At 60.9% G+C, this 13,379-nt stretch overlaps 1 protein-coding gene across 1 annotated transcript in view; it reads left to right on the plus strand.

The window, feature by feature from the left end:
* Positions 1–2,898: 2,898 nt before the first annotated feature.
* The window catches only part of LOC136573687 (zinc finger protein 892-like), a 46,024-nt gene continuing 35,543 nt past the window's right edge, over positions 2,899–13,379 (plus strand). Inside the window, exon 1 of the mRNA XM_066574950.1 lies at positions 2,899–3,153. The gene's annotated coding sequence lies outside the window, so the exon portion shown is untranslated. The remainder of the gene's footprint in view (positions 3,154–13,379) is intronic.

Consider the following 13,379-nt stretch of genomic DNA (forward strand, 5'->3'; position numbering starts at 1 on the left):
ACGCTGTGCCTCATACGCACTCCTCTTCACCATAGCATCTACAGGGGCCACGGAAAAGTAGTCCGGCACCACAGTCTTATGAAAACTGTCCAAGAGAAAGCCTGTGCTGCTGCGGTAAGATGAAAGCTGCGCTGTGATTGGTTTTCTCTTAGCCTTCATAGCAGGGAGGTGCGGGGCTCAGGGGCCCGGGGCTTCCTGCACAACAAATTGGAATGTTTGTTCCCAGGAAATATTTTAATTAGATGCCCTTAGAATAAGAGAGAGGCCTGCGGAGGCTTCTGAAAAATACCACCAGCCTCAACAAAAGGAGGCCAGTGGGGCAACACTGCATGCCTCCTCACTGTCCCGGATTTGGGACACTGCCCTGTGGTCCTAGGCAGCTGAAGGCATGTCCCACCTCCCCTCCCACAACAAGAACTTAAAGGGGTTGTCCCGCGCCGAAACGGGTTTTTTTTTTTTTCAACCCCCCCCCCGTTCGGCGCGAGACAACCCCGATGCAGGGAGGTAAAGAAAGCTCACCGGAGCGCTTACCTGAATCCCCGCGCTCCGGTGACTTCTCTACTCACCGCTGAAGATGGCCTCTTCCTCCGTGGACCGCAGCTCTTCTGTGCGGTCCACTGCCGATTCCAGCCTCCTGATTGGCTGGAATCGGCACGTGACGGGGCGGAGCTACACGGAGCTACACGGAGCCCCATAGAAGACTGCAGAAGACCCGGACTGCGCAAGCGCGGCTAATTTGGCCATCGGAGGGCGAAAATTAGTCGGCACCATGGAGACGAGGACGCCAGCAACGGAGCAGGTAAGTATAAAACTTTTTATAACTTCTGCATGGCTCATAATTAATGCACAATGTACATTACAAAGTGCATTATTATGGCCATGCAGAAGTGTACAGACCCACTTGCTGCCTCGGGACAACCCCTTTAACTCCTTGTAGTTCTGGTCAGGTGCAGCGACTCACTCTTACTACTGGGGCCACTGATGTGGCTCACTCTTACTACTGGGGCCACTGCGGGTTCTACTATTACTACTGGGGCCACTGATGTGGCTCACTCTTACTACTGGGGCCACTGCGGGTTCTACTATTACTACTGGGGCCACTGCGGGTTCTACTATTACTACTGGGGCCACTGTGGGAGTCACTATTACTACTGGGACCACTGTGGGGGACACTATTACTAGTGGGGCCAATATGGGAGTCATTATTACTACTGGGGTCACTATTGCTACTGAGGCCACTGTGGAGGGGTCATTATTACTGGCACCACTAATGTGGTCACTTTCACTAATGGAGTCACTATTATTACTGGGGCCACTAATGTGGTCACTTTCACTAATGGGGTCACTATTACTACTGGGGCCACTAATGGGGTAACTATTACTACTGGGGCCACTGTGGGGGTCACTATTACTGGCACCACTAATGTCACTTTCACTAATGGGGTCACTATTACTACTGGGGCCACTAATGGGGTCACTATTACTACTGGGGCCACTGTGGGGGTCACTATTACTAATGGGGCCACTAATGTGCTCACTTTCACTAATGGGGTCACTATTACTACTGGGGCCACTAATGGGGTCACTATTACTACTGGGGCCACTGTGGGGGTCACTTACTATTAGGGCCACTAATGTGGTCACTTTCACTAATGGGGTCACTATTACTACTGGGGCCACTAATGGGGTCACTATTACTACCGAGGCCACCGTGGGGGGTCACTATTACTACTGGGGCCACTGTGGGGGTCACTATTACTACTGGGGCCACTAATGTGGTCACTTTCACTAATGGGGTCACTATTACTGCTGGGGCCACTAATGTGGTCACTTTCACTAATGGGGTCACTATTACTGCTGGGGCCACTAATGGGGTCACTATTACTACTGAGGCCACTGTGGGGGTCACTATTACTACTAGGGCCACTGTGGGGGTCACTATTACTACTGGGGCCACTATTGTGGTCACTTTCACTAATGCGGTCACTATTACTGCTGGGGCTACTAATGGGGTCACTATTACTGCTGGGGCTACTAATGGGGTCACTATTACTGCTGGGGCCACTAATGGGGTCACTATTACTAATGGGGCCACTATTACTACTGGGGCCACTAATGTGGTCACTTTCACTAATGGGGTCACTATTACTGCTGGGGCCACTAATGGGGTCACTATTACTACTGAGACCACTGTGGGGGTCACTATTACTACTGGGGCCACTGTGGGGGTCACTATTACTACTAGGGCCACTAATAGGGTCACTATTACTACCGAGGCCATAGTGGGGGTCACTATTACTACTGGGGCCACTGTGGGGGTCACTATTACTACTGGGGCCACCGTGGGGGTCACTATTACTACTGGGGCCACTGTGGGGGTCACTATTACTACTAGGGCCACTATTGTGGTCACTTTCACTAATGGGGTCACTATTACTGCTGGGGCCACTAATGGGGTCACTATTACTAATGGGGCCACTAATGGGTCACTATTACTAATGGGGCCACTATTACTACTGGGGCCACTGTGGGGGTCACTATTACTACTGGGGCCACTAATGGGGTCACTTTCACTAATGGGGTCACTATTACTGCTGGGGCCACTAATGGGGTCACTATTACTACTGGGGCCACTAATGGGGTCACTATTACTAATGGGGTCACTATTAGTACTGGGGTCACTGTGGGGGTCACTATTACTACTGGGGTCACTATTACTACCAGGGCCACTAATGGGGATCAGTATTTCTACTAGGGACAATATGGGAGCAGTATTATTAGAGGGGCCACTATGGGAGTCCCTATTCTACTGGGGTCACTATTACAAGTGATGCCGCTACGGGGATGTCTATTACAGTTATTACAGCATGCAGAGGGCGTGGCTTTGTGCCAGGGGGCGTGGCCAGCCCTGTGTCGGTTGATGGGAGATGCAGATATGCGGTGTATACGGAGTGTCAGCCGGTGGAGCGCCGAGCCCGGGTGACGTCACCGCCGGCAGCCGCGGACATCACCCGATACCAGAGGGGGCGCTGCAGCCTGGAACTGTTTGTAGCCTCCTTGTTGGCCGGGGGAACAAGAAGGAGCGGCGGACCGCGGGGACGATAAACAGGGAGCACAGCAGGAGGAGGGGCATCAGTATGAGCGGCCGCACAGGTACAGCATGTATGTAGCGGGCTGTTTCCATGGATACAGTCACGTGTCTGACCCCCCCCCCCCCCCCACGTTTACTTCCTCCGGGGGGCGTGGTAACGTTATCCTTCCCATGCCTTGCAGAAAGTCATATACGTAACGAGGCGGAGCGCAGACATCCGTTAGTACCGCAGCGAGGGGAGGCGGAGCTCAGACATCCGTTAGTACCGCCCAGCAGCGAGGGGAGGCGGAGCGCAGACATCCGTTAGTACCGCAGCGAGGGGAGGCGGAGCGCAGACATCCGTTAGTACCGCCCAGCAGCGAGGGGAGGCGGAGCTCAGACATCCGTTAGTACCGCCCAGCAGCGAGGGGAGGCGGAGCGCAGACATCCGTTAGTACCGCAGCGAGGGGAGGCGGAGCGCAGACATCCGTTAGTACCGCAGCGAGGGGAAGCGGAGTGCAGACATCCGTTAGTACCGCAGCGAGGGGAGGCGGAGCGCAGACATCCGTTAGTACCGCCCAGCAGCGAGGGGAGGCGGAGTGCAGACATCCGTTAGTACCGCAGCGAGGGGAGGCGGAGCGCAGACATCCGTTAGTACTGCAGTGAGGGGAAGAGGAGCGCAGACATCCGTTAGTACCACAGCAAGGGGAAGCGGAGTGCAGACATCCGTTAGTACCGCAGCGAGGGGAGGCGGAGCGCAGACATCCGTTAGTACCACAGCGAGGGGAAGCGGAGTGCAGACATCCGTTAGTACTGCAGTGAGGGGAAGCGGAGTGCAGACATCCGTTAGTACCGCAGCGAGGGGAAGCGGAGTGCAGACATCCGTTAGTACCACAGCGAGGGGAAGCGGAGTGCAGACATCCGTTAGTACCGCAGCGAGGGGAGGCGGAGCGCAGACATCCGTTAGTACCGCAGCGAGGGGAGGCGGAGCGCAGACATCCGTTAGTACCACAGCGAGGGGAAGCGGAGTGCAGACATCCGTTAGTACCGCAGCGAGGGGAGGCGGAGCGCAGACATCCGTTAGTACCGCAGCGAGGGGAGGCGGAGCGCAGACATCCGTTAGTACTGCAGTGAGGGGAAGAGGAGCGCAGACATCCGTTAGTACCGCAGCGAGGGGAGGCGGAGCGCAGACATCCGTTATTACCGCAGCGAGGGGAGGCGGAGTGCAGACATCCGTTAGTACCGCAGCGAGGGGAGGCGGAGCGCAGACATCCGTTAGTACCGCAGCGAGGGGAAGCGGAGCGCAGACATCCGTTAGTACCGCAGCGAGGGGAAGCGGAGTGCAGACATCCGTTAGTACCACAGCGAGGGGAAGCGGAGTGCAGACATCCGTTAGTACCGCAGCGAGGGGAGGCGGAGCGCAGACATCCGTTAGTACCGCAGCGAGGGGAGGCGGAGCGCAGACATCCGTTAGTACTGCAGTGAGGGGAAGAGGAGCGCAGACATCCGTTAGTACCACAGCAAGGGGAAGCGGAGTGCAGACATCCGTTAGTACCGCAGCGAGGGGAGGCGGAGCGCAGACATCCGTTAGTACTGCAGTGAGGGGAGGCGGAGCGCAGACATCCGTTAGTACCGCAGCGAGGGGAGGCGGAGCGCAGACATCCGTTAGTACTGCAGTGAGGGGAGGCGGAGCGCAGACATCCGTTACTACTGCAGTGAGGGGAGGCGGAGCGCAGACATCCGTTAGTAATGCAGTGAGGGGAGGCGGACCGCAGACATCCGTTAGTACTGCAGTGAGGGGAGGCGGAGCGCAGACATCCGTTAGTACCATCCAGCAGCGAGGGGAAGCGGAGCGCAGACATCCGTTAGTACCGCCCAGCAGCGAGGGGAGGCGGAGCGCAGACATCCGTTAGTACCGCAGCGAGGGGAGGCGGAGCGCAGACATCCGTTAGTACCGCCCAGCAGCGAGGGGAAGCGGAGCGCAGACATCCGTTAGTACCGCCCAGCAGCGAGGGGAGGCGGAGCGCAGACATCCGTTAGTACCGCAGCGAGGGGAGGCGGAGCGCAGACATCCGTTAGTACTGCAGTGAGGGGAAGAGGAGCGCAGACATCCGTTAGTACCACAGCAAGGGGAAGCGGAGTGCAGACATCCGTTAGTACCGCAGCGAGGGGAGGCGGAGCGCAGACATCCGTTAGTACTGCAGTGAGGGGAGGCGGAGCGCAGACATCCGTTAGTACCGCAGCGAGGGGAGGCGGAGCGCAGACATCCGTTAGTACTGCAGTGAGGGGAGGCGGAGCGCAGACATCCGTTACTACTGCAGTGAGGGGAGGCGGAGCGCAGACATCCGTTAGTAATGCAGTGAGGGGAGGCGGACCGCAGACATCCGTTAGTACTGCAGTGAGGGGAGGCGGAGCGCAGACATCCGTTAGTACCATCCAGCAGCGAGGGGAAGCGGAGCGCAGACATCCGTTAGTACCGCCCAGCAGCGAGGGGAGGCGGAGCGCAGACATCCGTTAGTACCGCAGCGAGGGGAGGCGGAGCGCAGACATCCGTTAGTACCGCCCAGCAGCGAGGGGAAGCGGAGCGCAGACATCCGTTAGTACCGCCCAGCAGCGAGGGGAGGCGGAGCGCAGACATCCGTTAGTACCGCAGCGAGGGGAGGCGGAGCGCAGACATCCGTTAGTACCGCCCAGCAGCGAGGGGAGGCGGAGCGCAGACATCCGTTAGTACTGCAGCGAGGGAAGGCGGAGCGCAGACATCCGTTAGTACCGCCCAGCAGTGAGGGGAGGCGGAGCGCAGACATCCATTAGTACCGCAACGAGGGAAGGCGGAGCGCAGACATCCGTTAGTACCGCCCAGCAGCGAGGGGAGGCGGAGCGCAGACATCCGTTAGTACCGCCCAGCAGTGAGAGGAGGCGGAGCGCAGACATCCGTTAGTACTGCCCCAGCGAGGGGAGGCGGAGCGCAGACATCCGTTAGTACCGCAGCGAGGGGAGGCGGAGCGCAGACATCCGTTAGTACCACAGCGAGGGGAAGCGGAGTGCAGACATCCGTTAGTACTGCAGTGAGGGGAAGCGGAGTGCAGACATCCGTTAGTACCGCAGCGAGGGGAAGCGGAGTGCAGACATCCGTTAGTACCACAGCGAGGGGAAGCGGAGTGCAGACATCCGTTAGTACCGCAGCGAGGGGAGGCGGAGCGCAGACATCCGTTAGTACCGCAGCGAGGGGAAGCGGAGCGCAGACATCCGTTAGTACCGCAGCGAGGGGAAGCGGAGTGCAGACATCCGTTAGTACCACAGCGAGGGGAAGCGGAGTGCAGACATCCGTTAGTACCGCAGCGAGGGGAGGCGGAGCGCAGACATCCGTTAGTACCGCAGCGAGGGGAGGCGGAGCGCAGACATCCGTTAGTACTGCAGTGAGGGGAAGAGGAGCGCAGACATCCGTTAGTACCGCAGCGAGGGGAGGCGGAGCGCAGACATCCGTTATTACCGCAGCGAGGGGAGGCGGAGTGCAGACATCCGTTAGTACCGCAGCGAGGGGAGGCGGAGCGCAGACATCCGTTAGTACCGCAGCGAGGGGAAGCGGAGCGCAGACATCCGTTAGTACCGCAGCGAGGGGAAGCGGAGTGCAGACATCCGTTAGTACCACAGCGAGGGGAAGCGGAGTGCAGACATCCGTTAGTACCGCAGCGAGGGGAGGCGGAGCGCAGACATCCGTTAGTACCGCAGCGAGGGGAGGCGGAGCGCAGACATCCGTTAGTACTGCAGTGAGGGGAAGAGGAGCGCAGACATCCGTTAGTACCACAGCAAGGGGAAGCGGAGTGCAGACATCCGTTAGTACCGCAGCGAGGGGAGGCGGAGCGCAGACATCCGTTAGTACTGCAGTGAGGGGAGGCGGAGCGCAGACATCCGTTAGTACCGCAGCGAGGGGAGGCGGAGCGCAGACATCCGTTAGTACTGCAGTGAGGGGAGGCGGAGCGCAGACATCCGTTACTACTGCAGTGAGGGGAGGCGGAGCGCAGACATCCGTTAGTAATGCAGTGAGGGGAGGCGGACCGCAGACATCCGTTAGTACTGCAGTGAGGGGAGGCGGAGCGCAGACATCCGTTAGTACCGCAGCGAGGGGAGGCGGAGCGCAGACATCCGTTAGTACCATCCAGCAGCGAGGGGAAGCGGAGCGCAGACATCCGTTAGTACCGCCCAGCAGCGAGGGGAGGCGGAGCGCAGACATCCGTTAGTACCGCAGCGAGGGGAGGCGGAGCGCAGACATCCGTTAGTACCGCCCAGCAGCGAGGGGAAGCGGAGCGCAGACATCCGTTAGTACCGCCCAGCAGCGAGGGGAGGCGGAGCGCAGACATCCGTTAGTACCGCAGCGAGGGGAGGCGGAGCGCAGACATCCGTTAGTACCGCCCAGCAGCGAGGGGAGGCGGAGCGCAGACATCCGTTAGTACTGCAGCGAGGGAAGGCGGAGCGCAGACATCCGTTAGTACCGCCCAGCAGTGAGGGGAGGCGGAGCGCAGACATCCATTAGTACCGCAGCGAGGGAAGGCGGAGCGCAGACATCCGTTAGTACCGCCCAGCAGCGAGGGGAGGCGGAGCGCAGACATCCGTTAGTACCGCCCAGCAGTGAGAGGAGGCGGAGCGCAGACATCCGTTAGTACTGCCCCAGCGAGGGGAGGCGGAGCGCAGACATCCGTTAGTACCGCAGCGAGGGGAGGCGGAGCGCAGACATCCGTTAGTACCGCAGCGAGGGGAGGCGGAGCGCAGACATCCGTTAGTACCGCAGCGAGGGGAGGCGGAGCGCAGACATCCGTTAGTACCGCAGCGAGGGGAGGCAGAGCGCAGACATCCGTTAGTACCGCAGCGAGGGGAGGCGGAGCGCAGACATCCGTTAGTACTGCAGCGAGGGGAGGCGGAGCGCAGACATCCATTAGTACCGCCCCAGCGAGGGGAGGCGGAGCGCAGACATCCGTTAGTACCGCAGTGAGGGGAGGCGGAGCGCAGACATCCATTAGTACCGCAAGTGAGGGGAGGCGGAGCGCAGACATCCATTAGTACCGCCCCAGCAAGGGGAGGCGGAGCGCAGACATCCGTTAGTACTGCAGCGAGGGGAGGCGGAGCGCAGACATCCGTTAGTACCGCCCAGCAGTGAGGGGAGGCGGAGCGCAGACATCCGTTAGTACTGCAGTGAGGGGAGGCGGAGCGCAGACATCCGTTAGTACTGCAGTGAGGGGAGGCGGAGCGCAGACATCCGTTAGTACTGCAGTGAGGGGAGGCGGAGCGCAGACGTCCATTAGTACTGCAGTGAGGGGAGGCGGAGCGCAGACATCCGTTAGTACCGCAGCGAGGGGAGGCGGAGCGCAGACATCCGTTAGTACCACCCAGCAGCGAGGGGAGGCGGAGCGCAGACATCCGTTAGTACTGCAGTGAGGGGAGGCGGAGCGCAGACATCCGTTAGTACTGCAGTGAGGGGAGGCGGAGCTCAGACATCCGTTAGTACCACAGCGAGGGGAAGCGGAGTGCAGACATCCGTTAGTACTGCAGCGAGGGGAGGCGGAGCGCAGACATCCGTTAGTACTGCAGCGAGGGGAGGCGGAGCGCAGACATCCGTTAGTACCGCAGCGAGGGGAAGCGGAGTGCAGACATCCGTTAGTACTGCAGCGAGGGGAAGCGGAGTGCAGACATCCGTTAGTACTGCAGTGAGGGGAAGCGGAGTGCAGACATCCGTTAGTACTGCAGCGAGGGGAAGCGGAGCGCAGACATCCGTTAGTACTGCAGTGAGGGGAGGCGGAGCGCAGACATCCGTTAGTACTGCAGTGAGGGGAGGCGGAGCGCAGACATCCGTTAGTACCGCAGCGAGGGGAGGCTGAGCGCAGACATCCGTTAGTACTGCAGTGAGGGGAGGCGGAGCGCAGACATCCGTTAGTACTGCAGTGAGGGGAGGCGGAGCGCAGACATCCGTTAGTACTGCAGTGAGGGGAGGCGGAGCGCAGATATCCGTTAGTACTGCAGTGAGGGGAGGCTGAGCGCAGACATCCGTTAGTATTGCAGTGAGGGGAGGCGGAGCGCAGACATCCGTTAGTACCGCAGCGAGGGGAGGCGGAGCGCAGACATCCGTTAGTACCACCCAGCAGCGAGGGGAAGCGGAGTGCAGACATCCGTTAGTACCGCAGCGAGGGGAGGTAGAGCGCAGACATCCGTTAGTACCACCCAGCAGCGAGGGGAGGCGGAGCGCAGACATCCGTTAGTACCGCAGCGAGGGGAGGCGGAGCGCAGACATCCGTTAGTACCGCCCAGCAGCGAGGGGAAGCGGAGCACAGGCATCCTTTAGTACCGCCCAGCAGCGAGGGGAGGCGGAGCGCAGACATCCGTTAGTACCGCAGCAAGGGGAGGCGGAGCGCAGACATCCGTTAGTACCGCAGCAAGGGGAGGCGGAGCGCAGACATCCGTTAGTACCGCAGCAAGGGGAAGCGGAGTGCAGACATCCGTTAGTACTGCAGCGAGGGGAAGCGGAGTGCAGACATCCGTTAGTACTGCAGTGAGGGGAAGCGGAGTGCAGACATCCGTTAGTACTGCAGCGAGGGGAAGCGGAGCGCAGACATCCGTTAGTACTGCAGTGAGGGGAGGCGGAGCGCAGACATCCGTTAGTACTGCAGTGAGGGGAGGCGGAGCGCAGACATCCGTTAGTACCGCAGCGAGGGGAGGCGGAGCGCAGACATCCGTTAGTACTGCAGTGAGGGGAGGCGGAGCGCAGACATCCGTTAGTACTGCAGTGAGGGGAGGCGGAGCGCAGACATCCGTTAGTATTGCAGTGAGGGGAAGCGGAGCGCAGACATCCGTTAGTACCGCAGCGAGGGGAGGCGGAGCGCAGACATCCGTTAGTACCACCCAGCAGCGAGGGGAAGCGGAGTGCAGACATCCGTTAGTACCGCAGCGAGGGGAGGTAGAGCGCAGACATCCGTTAGTACCACCCAGCAGCGAGGGGAGGCGGAGCGCAGACATCCGTTAGTACCGCAGCGAGGGGAGGCGGAGCGCAGACATCCGTTAGTACCGCCCAGCAGCGAGGGGAAGCGGAGCACAGACATCCGTTAGTACCGCCCAGCAGCGAGGGGAGGCGGAGCGCAGACATCCGTTAGTACCGCAGCAAGGGGAGGCGGAGCGCAGACATCCGTTAGTACCGCAGCAAGGGGAGGCGGAGCGCAGACATCCGTTAGTACCGCAGCGAGGGGAGGCGGAGCGCAGACATCCGTTAGTACCGCCCAGCAGCGAAGGGAGGCGGAGCGCAGACATCCGTTAGTACTGCAGCGAGGGAAGGCGGAGCGCAGACATCCGTTAGTACCGCCCAGCAGTGAGGGGAGGCGGAGCGCAGACATCCATTTGTACCGCAGCGAGGGAAGGCGGAGCGCAGACATCCGTTAGTACCGCCCAGCAGCGAGGGGAGGCGGAGCGCAGACATCCGTTAGTACTGCCCCAGCGAGGGGAGGCGGAGCGCAGACATCCGTTAGTACCGCAGCGAGGGGAGGCGGAGCGCAGACATCCGTTAGTACCACAGCGAGGGGAGGCGGAGCGCAGACATCCGTTAGTACCGCAGCGAGGGGAGGCGGAGCGCAGACATCCGTTAGTACCGCAGCGAGGGGAGGCAGAGCGCAGACATCCGTTAGTACCGCAGCGAGGGGAGGCGGAGCGCAGACATCCGTTAGTACTGCAGCGAGGGGAGGCGGAGCGCAGACATCCATTAGTACCGCCCCAGCGAGGGGAGGCGGAGCGCAGACATCCGTTAGTACCGCAGTGAGGGGAGGCGGAGCGCAGACATCCATTAGTACCGCAGTGAGGGGAGGCGGAGCGCAGACATCCGTTAGTACCGCCCAGCAGCGAGGGGAGGCGGAGCGCAGACATCCGTTAGTACCGCCCAGCAGCGAGGGGAGGCGGAGCGCAGACATCCGTTAGTACCGCAGCGAGGGGAGGCGGAGCGCAGACATCTGTTAGTACCGCAGCGAGGGGAGGCGGAGCTCAGACATCCGTTAGTACCGCCCAGCAGCGAGGGGAGGCGGAGCGCAGACATCCGTTAGTACCGCAGCGAGGGGAGGCGGAGCGCAGACATCCGTTAGTACCGCCCAGCAGCGAGGGGAGGCGGAGCTCAGACATCCGTTAGTACCGCCCAGCAGCGAGGGGAGGCGGAGCGCAGACATCCGTTAGTACCGCAGCGAGGGGAGGCGGAGCGCAGACATCCGTTAGTACCGCAGCGAGGGGAAGCGGAGTGCAGACATCCGTTAGTACCGCAGCGAGGGGAGGCGGAGCGCAGACATCCGTTAGTACCGCCCAGCAGCGAGGGGAGGCGGAGTGCAGACATCCGTTAGTACCGCAGCGAGGGGAGGCGGAGCGCAGACATCCGTTAGTACTGCAGTGAGGGGAAGAGGAGCGCAGACATCCGTTAGTACCACAGCAAGGGGAAGCGGAGTGCAGACATCCGTTAGTACCGCAGCGAGGGGAGGCGGAGCGCAGACATCCGTTAGTACCACAGCGAGGGGAAGCGGAGTGCAGACATCCGTTAGTACTGCAGTGAGGGGAAGCGGAGTGCAGACATCCGTTAGTACCGCAGCGAGGGGAAGCGGAGTGCAGACATCCGTTAGTACCACAGCGAGGGGAAGCGGAGTGCAGACATCCGTTAGTACCGCAGCGAGGGGAGGCGGAGCGCAGACATCCGTTAGTACCGCAGCGAGGGGAAGCGGAGCGCAGACATCCGTTAGTACCGCAGCGAGGGGAAGCGGAGTGCAGACATCCGTTAGTACCACAGCGAGGGGAAGCGGAGTGCAGACATCCGTTAGTACCGCAGCGAGGGGAGGCGGAGCGCAGACATCCGTTAGTACCGCAGCGAGGGGAGGCGGAGCGCAGACATCCGTTAGTACCGCAGCGAGGGGAGGCGGAGCGCAGACATCCGTTAGTACCACAGCGAGGGGAGGCGGAGCGCAGACATCCGTTAGTACCGCAGCGAGGGGAGGCGGAGCGCAGACATCCGTTAGTACCGCAGCGAGGGGAGGCAGAGCGCAGACATCCGTTAGTACCGCAGCGAGGGGAGGCGGAGCGCAGACATCCGTTAGTACTGCAGCGAGGGGAGGCGGAGCGCAGACATCCATTAGTACCGCCCCAGCGAGGGGAGGCGGAGCGCAGACATCCGTTAGTACCGCAGTGAGGGGAGGCGGAGCGCAGACATCCATTAGTACCGCAGTGAGGGGAGGCGGAGCGCAGACATCCGTTAGTACCGCCCAGCAGCGAGGGGAGGCGGAGCGCAGACATCCGTTAGTACCGCCCAGCAGCGAGGGGAGGCGGAGCGCAGACATCCGTTAGTACCGCAGCGAGGGGAGGCGGAGCGCAGACATCTGTTAGTACCGCAGCGAGGGGAGGCGGAGCTCAGACATCCGTTAGTACCGCCCAGCAGCGAGGGGAGGCGGAGCGCAGACATCCGTTAGTACCGCAGCGAGGGGAGGCGGAGCGCAGACATCCGTTAGTACCGCCCAGCAGCGAGGGGAGGCGGAGCTCAGACATCCGTTAGTACCGCCCAGCAGCGAGGGGAGGCGGAGCGCAGACATCCGTTAGTACCGCAGCGAGGGGAGGCGGAGCGCAGACATCCGTTAGTACCGCAGCGAGGGGAAGCGGAGTGCAGACATCCGTTAGTACCGCAGCGAGGGGAGGCGGAGCGCAGACATCCGTTAGTACCGCCCAGCAGCGAGGGGAGGCGGAGTGCAGACATCCGTTAGTACCGCAGCGAGGGGAGGCGGAGCGCAGACATCCGTTAGTACTGCAGTGAGGGGAAGAGGAGCGCAGACATCCGTTAGTACCACAGCAAGGGGAAGCGGAGTGCAGACATCCGTTAGTACCGCAGCGAGGGGAGGCGGAGCGCAGACATCCGTTAGTACCACAGCGAGGGGAAGCGGAGTGCAGACATCCGTTAGTACTGCAGTGAGGGGAAGCGGAGTGCAGACATCCGTTAGTACCGCAGCGAGGGGAAGCGGAGTGCAGACATCCGTTAGTACCACAGCGAGGGGAAGCGGAGTGCAGACATCCGTTAGTACCGCAGCGAGGGGAGGCGGAGCGCAGACATCCGTTAGTACCGCAGCGAGGGGAAGCGGAGCGCAGACATCCGTTAGTACCGCAGCGAGGGGAAGCGGAGTGCAGACATCCGTTAGTACCGCAGCGAGGGGAAGCGGAGTGCAGACATCCGTTAGTACCGCAGCGAGGGGAGGCGGAGCGCAGACATCCGTTAGTACCGCAGCGAGGGGAGGCGGAGCGCAGACATCCGTTAGTACTGCAG

Source organism: Eleutherodactylus coqui, chromosome 7, assembly GCF_035609145.1.
Source record: "Eleutherodactylus coqui strain aEleCoq1 chromosome 7, aEleCoq1.hap1, whole genome shotgun sequence".
NCBI lineage: Eukaryota > Metazoa > Chordata > Amphibia > Anura > Eleutherodactylidae > Eleutherodactylus > Eleutherodactylus coqui.